The sequence below is a fragment of the Choloepus didactylus genome, chromosome 14, assembly GCF_015220235.1.
Source record: "Choloepus didactylus isolate mChoDid1 chromosome 14, mChoDid1.pri, whole genome shotgun sequence".
In the NCBI taxonomy this organism is placed as follows: domain Eukaryota; kingdom Metazoa; phylum Chordata; class Mammalia; order Pilosa; family Megalonychidae; genus Choloepus; species Choloepus didactylus.
The window spans coordinates 85,461,937-85,474,850 of record NC_051320.1 but is presented as its reverse complement, the minus strand read 5'-3'; the positions used below and the strand labels follow the sequence as shown (position 1 = coordinate 85,474,850).

The 12,914-nt window shown below is 50.3% G+C and overlaps 1 pseudogene; it reads right to left on the bottom strand.

The window, feature by feature from the left end:
- Positions 1-1,971: 1,971 nt before the first annotated feature.
- LOC119508904 lies at positions 1,972-6,411 on the bottom strand (annotated as a pseudogene).
- Positions 6,412-12,914: the final 6,503 nt, after the last annotated feature.

The following is a 12,914-nucleotide window of genomic DNA, read 5'->3' as shown; positions in this document are numbered from 1 at the left end:
CTGACCATTAATCTGTCTCTTGGTGACAAAGGTAAAGACCAAAGTTAGGACAGTGGTTGCACCTGGAGGAGAGGGGGAGAGAAGTAGAAAAGGCGAAGAGCATCTAGAGGCCTTCAACTCTTTTGAAAAGAACAAAAAAGAGCTTGAGCAAATACAGCCAAATAATAATGACATGGTAGGTGCATGGGTGTTTGTTGTATTAATCCTCACACTTCTTTGTACATATGAAACATTGCATAATAGAAAAGTTAGAGCAATAGACTACGCTTCTGTGTTTGCAGTGATGTTGAACCAGCATGACACAGGAAGGCACAGGAGTCCAAGAGGGATAAATGCCACCAGCCCCCCTATCTGGGATCTAGACCGGTGCCCCTGGCACTGACAGCAGCAGTGAAAGTGCTGGAAGAACTTTTGAGAACGCTGCGAAGTCTGAGCCCCGCCCAAGAACAATTCAATCAGAGTGCTGGGGTGGGACTCGGGTAGTGGGGTTTTTAAAAATTACCTGAGTCGAACACACAGCCAGGGGTAAGAAAGCACTGCTCTGTCAGCGGTTCTCATGCCCCCGCGTGCATCTGAATCACCTGGAGGGTTTCTGCAGACAGGTGCTACACCCAGTGTTGCCGAGTCAGCGAGGCCGGGTGGGGCTGGGACTCGGCTGCTCTCATCACTGCCCAGGTGACGCGGGGCTGCTGCTCCGGGACTGTACGTGAGCGCTGCTGCCTGCAACCTGCAGGTACCTGGGCAGTGATGCACACAGGTGTAGCAGTCGGGGCTCCCCAGAGAACCAACCAACAGAATATAGACGATGATAATAGATGGATAGACGGATGGAGAGATAGACAGACAGACAGACATATATAGATTTATTTATTTAAGGAATTGGTTCCTTATGTGACTGTGGGGGCTGGCAAGTCTGAGATTTGTAGGGGAGGCCACAGGCTGAAAATTCCAAGAGTTTATGTGTTTTTTTATATTAATATCTCAGTTGTATTTTTATACTCCCCAGTCTATTTTGAAAAGAATCTTTTCTGAGATATATCCAAATGAATTTGAAATCAGTTATCTCCAAGTACACAAAAATTGCTTATATTCTGTAAATTTAAGGACTTCAACATAATAGAACACTCTTTTTCCAGCTTTTTAAACTATTTTTTTTCCCATCTAAGACAATATATATTTGACATTTGGGTTATATGTGCATATAAAAACAGACATGTTTGTCAAAGTGAGCATGAGATAAAATAGCATACAATGTCCTATCTGGATATAATTAAATTTTCAGAGGCAAAGTGATCCAAAAAGGCTGACTTCCTTTTGAAACGAGCTAGATAAACAAAAACTAAGAATGATCAAATGTGCTAAAGATTAATTACATAAATCATACTGTCTTTACTATCCTTTTAACATAAAGGGTGTTCTATGGGTGCATGTGAATTAGAATTCTTCCAATCAAGACTGGGCACTCCTACAACTAGGGTGTGTAATTCAATAAAAGGCCCTGGGGTAAAAAGATGAGGTCATATAGGTGAAGAGAGGACATTTGTCTGCCAAGTTATCCAAATCAACTTACTGAAGAGGTAGACGATTTAAAAGTCTTAGTGGGCTCACATACTGACTTGGGCCATATAGTGATATTTTATCTCATTACTTATTAAGATCATAATTAAACATATTAGAATGCCAGCTGCCACTGGATTAGAACCTTAAGGTTTAACATTGGAAAGAAACGATTGAGTTACAGAATGCACACCAAACACTGTATTTTGTGGTTCTATTATTTTGTTCCACTATTTTTGTAATTGGGCAAGATAAGTGGTGCAATTTGTTCAAGAACATATAATGTACCCTATAATCTGTCTGAATAAAAGATTTTTATTAATTCTTCTGCCAAACACAACATTGATTTCCATCTATAATTATTTCTTAACATAAGAAACAGTAAGTCAATTGAAAAAACAGTTGTGGCCTTGAGCTAGGAAACATTACACTTTAACACACTGATTGAAAAACCTAGAACCTCACTGTAAAGACGTTAATCACTGTTGGCCTTCAGCAAGGAATGGCTGCAGCTTTACTGTGGCTTTCCCTAAAAATGCTTGGCAGCACCTGACACTGCTGTACCCAGTCTCAAAGTCGAGTCTTTCCAGTAACGGGGATCTTCAATAATAAGTTGTTTTTGTGGATCAGAGCTCCCAAGTAGTTCAGTGTTAGCGTTGCAGGTTTTAACTGGATTACCTTTTCTCTTCACATCTCCCAGCCTGCTTGCCTCCATACATCCTGCGTACTCCACGGTGGCAAAGCCAAGCCTTCCCTGGTAACCCGTCTCACGTTATGGGCTGTTTTGACACTGAGATTTCTTGGGCAGCTCACGGCTCTTGGGTCTGGCGAGCAGCCCATGTTCTGGTCAGAAGTGGCCCCACTGTTGGTGATCAGGTTATCTGAAATATTCTGATCAGTTATGAGTTTTCTGAAAACTGCGACTGCAGTGGGTGATCGACAAATGTCACCCAGATATACAAACAGCGCTGACTCGACTCCTGCTACACCGTCCTCTCAGTCGTAAAGAGAGGCACTGAATCCAGGCTTGAGGCAGAATTTCTCCTTCCTCTGGAAGCCTCCATTCTTTGCCCTTGAGGCCTTCAAGTGACTGGATGATGACATTATCGAGGGTCATCTTTACTTAAACTCAACTGATCACAGATGCTGATCACATCTGCAAAATACCTCTGCAGCAACGTCTAGTCCGTGTTTGACCAAACAACTGGACACCATAAGTCTAGCCATGTAGACACATGAAATTAACCCCGACAACAGGGTTTTGCAAAAATTCAACTGTGAACCCCTGTTGGTAGGACAGGAGTCCTTTCTTCACCACAGTCCCCGCTGTGGGGCTGCTCCCTATTGTCCACTTAGGGGCACCCCACGCACTTATGCTCCTTGCCTGGCCTCAATGGCATTTGAGCTTGCTGCCCTGGCAAAGAAAGCTGGAGCTGAGAAGGACTTTTGAAATCTTTCAATCCAACCCCCTCACTGTGGGAAACAGGAATGAAATTATTTCCCCAGAAACTTGAACAAGAAGATTACCTTCACAATGCTGTGCTACCATCAACGCCATCCATTAACAAAATGTTTTCATCACCCCAAACAGAAACTCTCTCCCCATTAAGCAATAACTCCCCAACCCCCTCTCCTCAGCCTTGGTCACCTCTAACCTGCTTTCTGTCTGTATGAATTGTTTATTCTGATAAATATGTGGAATCAGACAATATTTGTCCTTTTGTGTCTGGCTTCTTTCACTTAGCATAATGATTCCAAGGTTCATCCAGATTGTAGCATGTACCAGAACTTCATTCCTTTTTATGGCTGAATAATATTCCATTGTGTGCTGCCACCACCTTTTGTTATCCATTCATCTGTTGGTGGACACCTTGTGGCTTCCACCTTTTGCCGGCTCACTCTCTTTTAAAGCCCTGGGTTCTGCATCCACATCCCTAGGTTAAGATCCCTGCTCCAGCCTGAGGCCAGCTCTTTCTTTGTGGGTAAGTTGTTTCAGCCACTGAGTGGATTCCCCAACCTAAAGGGGCTGGCCGGGCCATCCTGCAATTCTAGGACTGCATCCCCTAGGCGGCCTTGGGCTTTGTGTGAGTCTTGTCTCCGGGGAAGCATTGGTTCTCAATGGCCAGAGGTGTGGGGAGCCCAACAACTGCGTGAGTAGAATGTCACTTAGATTGTTTTTATCAGGGTGGAGGTGGTGTCTGCTTCACTGCAAAATACCAAACACCAGGACAAAAACCTGAGTCCCCATGTCTCTTGACTTCTGCCTTCTGCTGCCTCTACACACAATATCATTCACACTCATGAAAAAAGCAAAAGCTCAGCAGGCAAACACATTTTGTAGCCAGATTTTTGAGGGGCTTGTGCACAGATAAGGGAAACAGCCAGCTGGAAAGATGTATGGACAGCATGTGCAATGAGAGAACAGGATTCTAATATTGAAAATAAAAGGTGCAGGCTGCTTTACCATTTACAAACCATCAAAAATTCATTATCTCATGTAATCCTCTCAACAACAGAAGATAGCAGGATCATTCCCACTTTTACAGATTAATGGAGTCAGAGGTTAAATGACTTGCCCAGGATGGCACAGCTGGAAAATGGAGGCAGGTCTTCTGGACTCCAAAAACAGTGCTTGCCCCAGGATGTGAGGCTGCTGCCTGCCACTGGCAGGGTTGATGCCCCAGGTAAGCAGGGCAGGTCACTACAGTGGTGATTTTTCAAAGGTTTTCCCAGGCATTATCCCAGGTTTCCATTTGCTTGAATTTGTCATCTCTATCTGGACCTCATCTGAATGAGCCAGGTCAGTGGCTAGAGTCATGTTTTCAGCCTTCCGGCAGCTGTCAGTGCAGACTCTGCTCTCTGAGGCCCATACATACGAGCTGGACCTCTCATCCCAGGCGTCTCTGGATTCAGTGGAAGGCAGGATGAGGGTGCTCCAGACCCCATCCACACCTCTGCCTATTCTTCGCTGACCCCTGATCCCCTGCCACACCAAACTACTTGCAGTCCCCAAGCTTGCCAGAAAGTTCCTTACCCCCATGCCTTTAACAATTATTATGACAGCAGCAATGGTGACAGCTCTCTCCCAGGTCCTACAAGTGTGCTAGCTTGTAAACACGTGCTGTTTTGTTTAATCCCCCATGACAACCTAATGAAGTTCATTGTCAATTCCAATTCACAGTTGAGCAAACTGAGGCTCGGAGGCACCAAGTGCTCAAGCTTTGGAAACAGACGATCGATCTGGGTTGGTGCCCAGCTCCACCACTCTGATTGGCACGACCTTGGGCATCCTTCTCCCTCAGCGTCAGTATCCACTCGCACACAGACAGTTTTGCAGGCCTGCCTCGTGGGGCTCCCGAGAGAATTAAATGAGATGGGGCCCAGCCTTTGGCACATGGCAGGCACTTCATAAATGCTCCAAATTATTAATGCCCATTTTGTAAGTGGCCAAGAAAGAAACTGAACTCAGCCCTGTCTGATTCCAATTTTCCTATTCTCTGCATACTGACAGTGAAAGACCCAGCTACTTCATACCTACTTCTAATTCTCACGCTGCCACTTCAAGGTGGGTACCCATTCTGCTCTCTTAGGGGTGAGGGCACTGATGCTCAGGCACACTTAGTACTGGCCCAGGGATAAAAGTGGGTGGCAGAGCCAGGATTTGAACCACTGCACTCAGTCTTCCCTTTTTTTTCAGGCCTCTCAAAACTTCTAGGGTTTTCTGAGCTGCCTCTCCTGCCCTCTCTTTGGTGTCCTCCCTTCTAAGTTGGGTAGAACCCCCCCACACACACACACTCTGTCCCCTGGACATGCTGTCATCTGTGCTGCTTTCCTGCAGTTAGTTATTTATTCAAATGGCACCCCAAATTCCCCCTGGGGTACCCAGAGCCCCTGGAGGGTTCGGCTGACATTTTTTTTGTCTATACCTTCAGCCCCTAGCCCTGGGCCCGGTCAAGTGAAAGACTTAAGGCGTCTTTGTCAGGAATGGATGGGTTATAATCAGGTAAATCACCACTCAAGATTACCTGGGCACCGGCATAGAGCTGGCACCCCCAGCCCCTCCTCCCCGCCTAGGTTATCTGGATGTGAAGCGTGGAAGACAGTGAGAGCTTTGGCTATAATACTTTTGAGGCCATACTGGAGGTCAGGGGAAAAATATTTTAAAGAACATTGTCTATGTTGAGAAGTTTGGCAGAACTTCACGACAATGATAGCATGGGCTTGAGGGCTGGGGGGCAAGGCAGAGGGAAGAATTAAATCCATTTCTTAGGCACAACCTATTATGTGAAGAAAAATACATTTTTTGCCATTATAGACAAGGGCCATTATAGGCTCACAACACCAGAAAAGGGAATTATTGTGAAGTACTTTTTATTTGGGGATTTCTGTATTAAACTGAACGTCCTTGAAGGGCCACTGACCATTGCACAGACGCCTCCAACTCTCTCTCCCCTGACCCTACTTTATTTGTCCCCATAGCACTTAGCACCACTAGACACAGTTGATTTTCTCCTCCTCCCAAGCAGGGAGGTTCCCAACTCGGGCGCCGGGTCCGAGGACAGCCCTGGCTCTTAGCAGGCCCTCAGTAAATTATCTGTTCCAGGGCTGAGTGAAGGTTCTGCAGGCACACCCGCTCACTGGCCCCGCTGCGGTGGCCCAGGCGGACACTGTCACTCTCGCCTGTACAGGTGAGGAGGGAGGCCGAGCCAGGGACAGGGCCCGGCCGCCCTGGAGTTCAGGAGACTTGGGGTTCGAGGCTGAGCCCTGTCCAAGCGGCTGTGACCGTGGGCCCCGCCTGCGCCTCCCAAGGCCGGAGTTTCCTCCCTCCCCACGAGGAGGGCGCCGACCCCGCATCGCACCTCGCACACTTCCCCCGGCCCCCTGCGACCGGCCCAAGGTCACCCCAGCTCGGGGCCCCACCGCTCAGGTCGGGAGGGCCGGGGCCCGAGCCGCGCCCCGCGTGTCCCGCCGCCGTTCTGGGGTGGGGGCGGCGCGGGGCGGTCCCGGGCTGACGCGTGGCCCCCGCGAGGCGGCGGGGCCCGGGCGCGGGGGGAGGCGGCGTCGGCGCGCGCCCTCCTTTTGTGCCAGCGCCGGCGGCTCGGCTGCGCGAAGGTGAACGCGGTTTCCTCTTCCTCCTCGAGGCGTCTCTTCCTTTTATAGTTATTTCTCGCCTGGCACTCGCCGCGCCCGCTGCTCCCGCTCCCGCTGCCGCTCCCGCTGCTGCCGCCTCGGCGGGCGCAGCTCGCGAACCTGTGGCGGTGACGCGAGAGCCGCCAACCCGGAAACGGCGGCAGCGGCGGCCCGGCGGCTCCGAGGCTCCTGCGCTCCAGCGCCCGCGCCCGCGCTCCTCTCGCCGCCCGCCCGGGTCGCCAGGTAGGTGCCTGGGGCTCCGCCGGCGCCTCCGCCCGCTCGCCCGCGCGCGCGTCCCTGGAGCCGAGCTGCATCCCCCGAGGGCGCGGGTGCGGGGCGCGCGCGTGGTGGGTGCGGGGAGAAGGGGGTGCCATCCGGGCCGCGCCTGGCCAGACGCCGCTGCCGATAGAGAGGGGGCGCCGGGAGGGCTGGGGGCGTCGAGGCTGGCGGGGCTGGCCGGCGGGGGGTTCGCCCGGAGAATGCACCTCGGGCGGGCGGGGGGCGGCGGGAGGACGCGAGGGGAGCACGCAGCGGCGCCCTGCGCACCCCGCGGGTGGTGCGCCCCTGGGGAGCGGGCCACCGGGTGACTGCCCCTGGGCAGACCCTCCTGCGCGCCAGACGAGGGCGCACTGACCGACCCCCGACCCCCGGAGGATGGGGCCCTTCCCCGGGCGCAGTGCTATCCCTGGGTAACTTGCATTAGGGGTTCGGAAGGCTGGTCGCTTAGAATTGAGGAACTAGAGGGGGGTGGGGTGTGTGAAAAAGAAATCTCCATTGGTGTCAGGACTTCCTCCTGGGGTAGCAACCCACCTCTTTTTAAAGAGCACTTCCTCTTGCCCTCCGTCTTTTCGTTGTCTTTTTTTTAATGGCAGTTCTGTGTTAGCTCGTGGATGCCCTCGCAGCCTGCAGGAGTTTCCCGTGGCTGTGCACACACACGCGGGGGGGCTCGAACCCGTGTGTCCTTTGAAAGTGGGTCCTCCGTCTGGAGTGGAAGCAAAGAGGAACCTAGAACTTCCTCCCTTGCTGGGGCCCCGGGTGGGGGTGGGGCGGGGGCAGCTTTGATCCCACCTTGCTGCCAAAATGAGCGGGTGGGGGAGGGGCTGGGCGCGAGGGGGGCACCGATGGGGAGTGTCACGTGGCCTCTGCACCTGTGTTTGATTCCTGGCCCTGCCACTTTATAGCTGCATGACCTTGGGCAAGTCGTTTCCCCTCTCTGAGTCTCAGGCTCCTGTGTGTAAAATGCACAGCTGTGAGACCCACACAGCTGTGAGACTCGCCTGGAGAACATGCCAGTGGAGTTCCTGGCGGGGAGGGCACACAGTAATGCAAAGTGCGATTGTCAGTCTCCTTTAATTTTTGCAACCCAGGGCATAGAAGGAGTGTTGGGGGCACATGGGAGGCACTCCGAAGATATCTGTGGAATGACTGAACCAAATGGATGGTGAATTTTGAGAAGGGAATGGGTGTGGTTCCACGTTTTAATTAACTTGCTCAGTAACATCCATCTCACAGTCCCCAGAGAGCCACTTTTGTCACCTGGGCTAACTGGAATCCACCCTCTTCCCAGGAGGATAATCTTGTAACAATATTGACTCCCTGTGAAAAGGAGCTTAAACTCTGACTTTGAGACTCTCCCATTCTTGGAAGATTGTATTTGGTGAAAATTAAAAGAAAGCATCATATTTTTTGATTGCCACTGCCAGACTGGCTAAGGTGGGCTGCCAGGGCCACCAACTGGGATTGGTTTCCCAGTCTTTGGGGTTCCTGTAACTGAGGAGGAAGCGGGGAAGAGGTGGGTTTTCTCCCTTATGGGGCAAGCAGAAGTGGTTAGCTAGCCTGAGAGCTCTCCCCCAGGAGGCAGTGGGGTAATTTCCATTGTGTCCTTCCGGGCTGGGCTTTTCAGTATGGGGAGGGACGGGGCCTGTGTCGTGAAGCCGTAGGGTGGGTCAGTGCCAGGTGTCCTCAGAAGTGGCTTTCTGAGAAAGCCCAGTGTGAGCACGCTTTTCTGCACTCCACTTTGATTTTCAAGTAATTGTGCTTTCCCTGACGGCCATCCATCGTTCTTGCTGAGCTCCCCAAGTTTTCTGTGCACCTCCCTTAAGGTTCCTTGGCTGTGGTGGAAGCATCTGGAGGGCAGGTGGTGAGTCTAAGTGTTACTGTTACTTTTAATAGTAACAAGCTACAGTTTGAGCATATGGAGACTCATTTTTAACTCACGGAGTGGCCACGGTTAGTGCCCAGGGTTACCTGTGAAATCGAGGTATTATTCTCATTTTAGAGGGGCTTAGAGAGAGTCTAGGACTTGGCTCAAAATCCACACTCAACCAGTCAGGGGCAGCTTCAGGCTCCTCGCCTGTCTTCTGCCTGCAAAGCTCATGTTCTTTTCTGCCACCCGAGGTCCCTTCTGAACGGTCTTGTGCTTCTACCAGCGCCTGCCCGGCTAGCCAGGACGGCATGGGCTGGCCCCTTGGTACATGTTTTTTGAAAGAATGAGCAAAAGAGTGATGGCTTCCCCTCTGCTCTGCATGGCTGTGCATCCTGGCTGTGCTGCCTGGGGCTCCTGGGTCCTGGGTCAGCACACTGGCCTGCACATGACCTTGAGATTGTTCTTGGCTGGTGCCTCCCAAGTGGGTCTTGATTTCCCAACATGGAATCCCAGTCCCTGACTGCGCGTCTATCAGGATCCGGAGATCCGTGTACAGGACAGGCCCCTGGGGGGGCCAGTGCCTTACTCTCTGCATTGTGGCTGTCCCTGTGATGAAAGAGCCCGCTGTCCGCGTGGCTTTGGCAGTCTTCAGCCTTCTAGTAAGTGTTGCGGAGGCAGTGTTGCGGAGGTGTTGGAAAATCAGATTTAAAATGGGCACACAGGCCACACTGGCCCTGAGGCCTGAGGGAAGTCACTGCCCTCATGGAGACCTATTTTTCCTTGACTGCAAACAGACCTATTTTTCCTTGACTGCCAACAGGCAAAATTACCTCAAAGGCCTCCAGGGCCTGGGTTGCAGATCCAAATGCATGGGTGGGTTTTCTCTCGCTGCTTGGGTGCACAATCAAGTTTCTGCGCCTCTTGGAACAAGGGACGGATATGTCGTGGGGTTGTTCGTTGACTGTGACACTGCAAGTGAAGCCTTAGTACAGGCTAAGTACCCCCCCCCCCGCCCCCGCAAATTGAGCTCATCATCATAAACAGTAATAATCGCTGTTTCCTCAGCTCGAGTGTCAGCAGTTCAAAGGCCAAAATCACCTCTCTTCTGTCATTTTAATTGAAACTTCTCCAGAGAAGTGAATTTGATGGGGGAGAGGTTTTTATTAGCTTGTTCTCCTTTCTTCTAGGGGACACTTGATAAAGCCCTGTTGAAAAAGGTTCATTGTGTTCCTGTTTTTTATCCATATTTGAGAGTAAAAGCCCTCCGCCCACCCCCCCTAAAGTCTACACTTCATGTACCTGTGCCACCGATTTCATATCTTCTCGTAACTGGAGCCCTGACCCCTTCCTGCTTTCAGCTGAGAGTTGACTTCCCCAGGTTCTCAAATGGACAAGTTCCTGTTGCTTTGGTAGAACTTTGGGCTTTAAGACTTTGAAATCTTTAAAGGGGTGATGGCCTCACCAGGTTGAGAGAGAGTTAGTGATTTTGTAGCCAAGGGTGCCATCTTTGTAGCTGCCATCTGCTCCAGGGAAAGGAGACATCATGTTCATAAATATATAAATAATTGAAGTCAGCAAGGAGATTTGTTTAAAGAAGTGTTGCTGAGAATGATTTTTATAAATATTTAAGATAAATCTGAAACCATTAGAGGAATTGCAGGATTTAAGGGCAATTTTTACCCTTCATCCTTTTCTACTTCTAGAGGCTGCGTGGACTGGGTATGGGTTTGGGCCCAGAATGCCTGGGTTTGCGTGCTGGCTCTGATACTTGTTAGCTCCGGCAAGCTACTTCCTCTCTCTCTCTCTGGGCCTTCTTCATCTTTCAAACAGGGACCAATAATTGCCACCAGGAAGTGCTGTGAGGATCAAATCAGAGGTAGTATGGGAAGACTCCAACACAGGGCTTGGCAGGTAGTGGGTGTTTAGCAATTGTCATTTTCCCCCCATCCTCCACCCCCACCCCATGTCCTCTTTCTGTCCCTTCCCCAGTCCCTCTGTCCTGCCTCTCCACTATCAGAACTACATTTCCCATTGGGGAACCAAGCCCTTCGGCTGGCAGGTTATTTCTAGATTGAAACTGGAGCCTCCAAGTTTTCCGAAGTCCAAGTGTGCTCTTTTAAGCCAATTGTTGACTTCGTTTAGTGCTTCTGATGAATGGAGACAGAATTGTACTAGAGCTTGTCAAGAGGAGTAAATTGGGTAGTCATTGACTTTATATTCTGTCCCATTGATTTTTTTCCCCTCCTTTCCAAAGACTTACTAGCTGCCATCTGCTCCAGGGAAAGGAGACATCATGTTCATAAATATATAAATAATCAAAGTCAACCAAGAGATTTGTTTAAAGAAGTGTTGCTGAGAATGATTTTTATAAATATTTAAGATAATCTGAAGCCATTGCAGGATTTATTAACAAAAAACTGGAAACATGTTTTGGGAAGGTTCCTTTTCTTCCCACATTGAATAATTGTTAAGAGTCAAGAGTAGAAAACGAGGAAAGGGTGTTTTCTGAGCATGGACGTGGGACCCAGGAAGGGTGCGTGGGCAGTTAACCTGTTTGTTTCTGCTGTCAGATGTTAGTAGTGGTGCAATCACCCATTTGTGGGTGGGGCAGCAGGGCAAGGGTGGCCAAATCCAAGGGAGGACAGAGCCAAGGGTGAGGGGCCTCAAAGTTTTGTTTTTTGTTTTTTTTTTATTAGAACGTTTGTAGGTTTACAGGAACAGCATGCAGGAAGTACAAAGGGGCCTCAACAGTTTTGAAAGCTGTCTGGGCTTCCCTGAAACTCTCCTGACATGTGCCAGGAGCCACCCTGAGGGCTGCACATTTCAGAACTCGCTTATGGGAATCATTGATACTTTTCTAGAAGGTTTCTAAGGCTAATCTCCTTTGGTTACTGGTGGATTACATTTTAGTGAGTCCTGCTAAGGCTTCCAGTTTTTGAGCTTGTAGGTGGTAAAAGCAAGGGATGTGTGTTAGGGGAGATTCAGAGCTGACAGGCTTCTTGGAGCAGGGCTTCCCAAACTTTAATGTGCTTCCAGTACTTGGGGATTTCCATACAGATACTGAGCCAGTAGGTCTGGAGCAAGCCTGAGATTCTGCATTTCCAACTTGCTAGCATGTGATGCTGATGCCTCTGGTTTGTGGGACATGCTTTGAGGAGGGAGAGCTTGGAGATCTATCTCCTCCAGCCCCCGTCTCTCAGTCATCCAACACTGGGCTGATGCCAAGGATGCAAATCCAAATATGACACATGAGGTTCCCCAAAGCAGCTTCTAGCTTGGTTAGTGAAGGAGGAGACGTGTAAAGTACATGCATAGAATACACTAAATGACAAAGTCCTGGGACAGACTTCAGTGCAGGCTACAGTGGGAACACAGAGGGCTGGTAAAGGAGACAGACTCCTTTATCTGCCACCTGGCTTTGCACCCAGGAGGTGTGTAATAAGCCCAGTTGAGGAAGGGTTGGGAGCTGGGAGGAAAGGTTAAAAAAAACCCCAGCAGTGTGAACACAACAGCTCCTTCACATGTGACAGTGGTCTGGAAGGACTGACCAGGAACCTGATGCTCAGTTTCAGGCTCAGGCATTCAGCTCTCTAATATAAAGATGAAGGAACTGGGACCCGAGAGGCAAAGCTGGGACTGGAACCCAGGTCTTTTGGCTCCCAGGCAGGGCATTCCCCCTGCTACATGCTGTCTGCCTGTTAGCGCCAGGAGGCTGTCCACCGGTTGTGCTTCAGCAGCAAAGCCATGACGCCAGGGAGGTACTGGGGGCTGGACATCATTCCCCAGCCTGGGCTGTACCTCTCCCCCTGACGTTCCTTTAGCACGGGACCAAAGCCCTTGAATCCGCAGTGAAAGACAAGGTCCAACATGGGAAAAGTGACGGCTTTGAAATCAGCACACATCACGTCAGAGACTAACAGTAAATCTCCCCACCCTGGCCAGCATCCTTTGATAAGGAAGTGGGAGGGGCAGAGGGTAGTGGGGGTCCATTATACGGAGCAGGTAGGGGGGGTGGTCTGGTTTGCTAATGCTGCCGGGACGCAAAATACCAGAAATGGATCGGCTTTTATAAAAGGGGTTT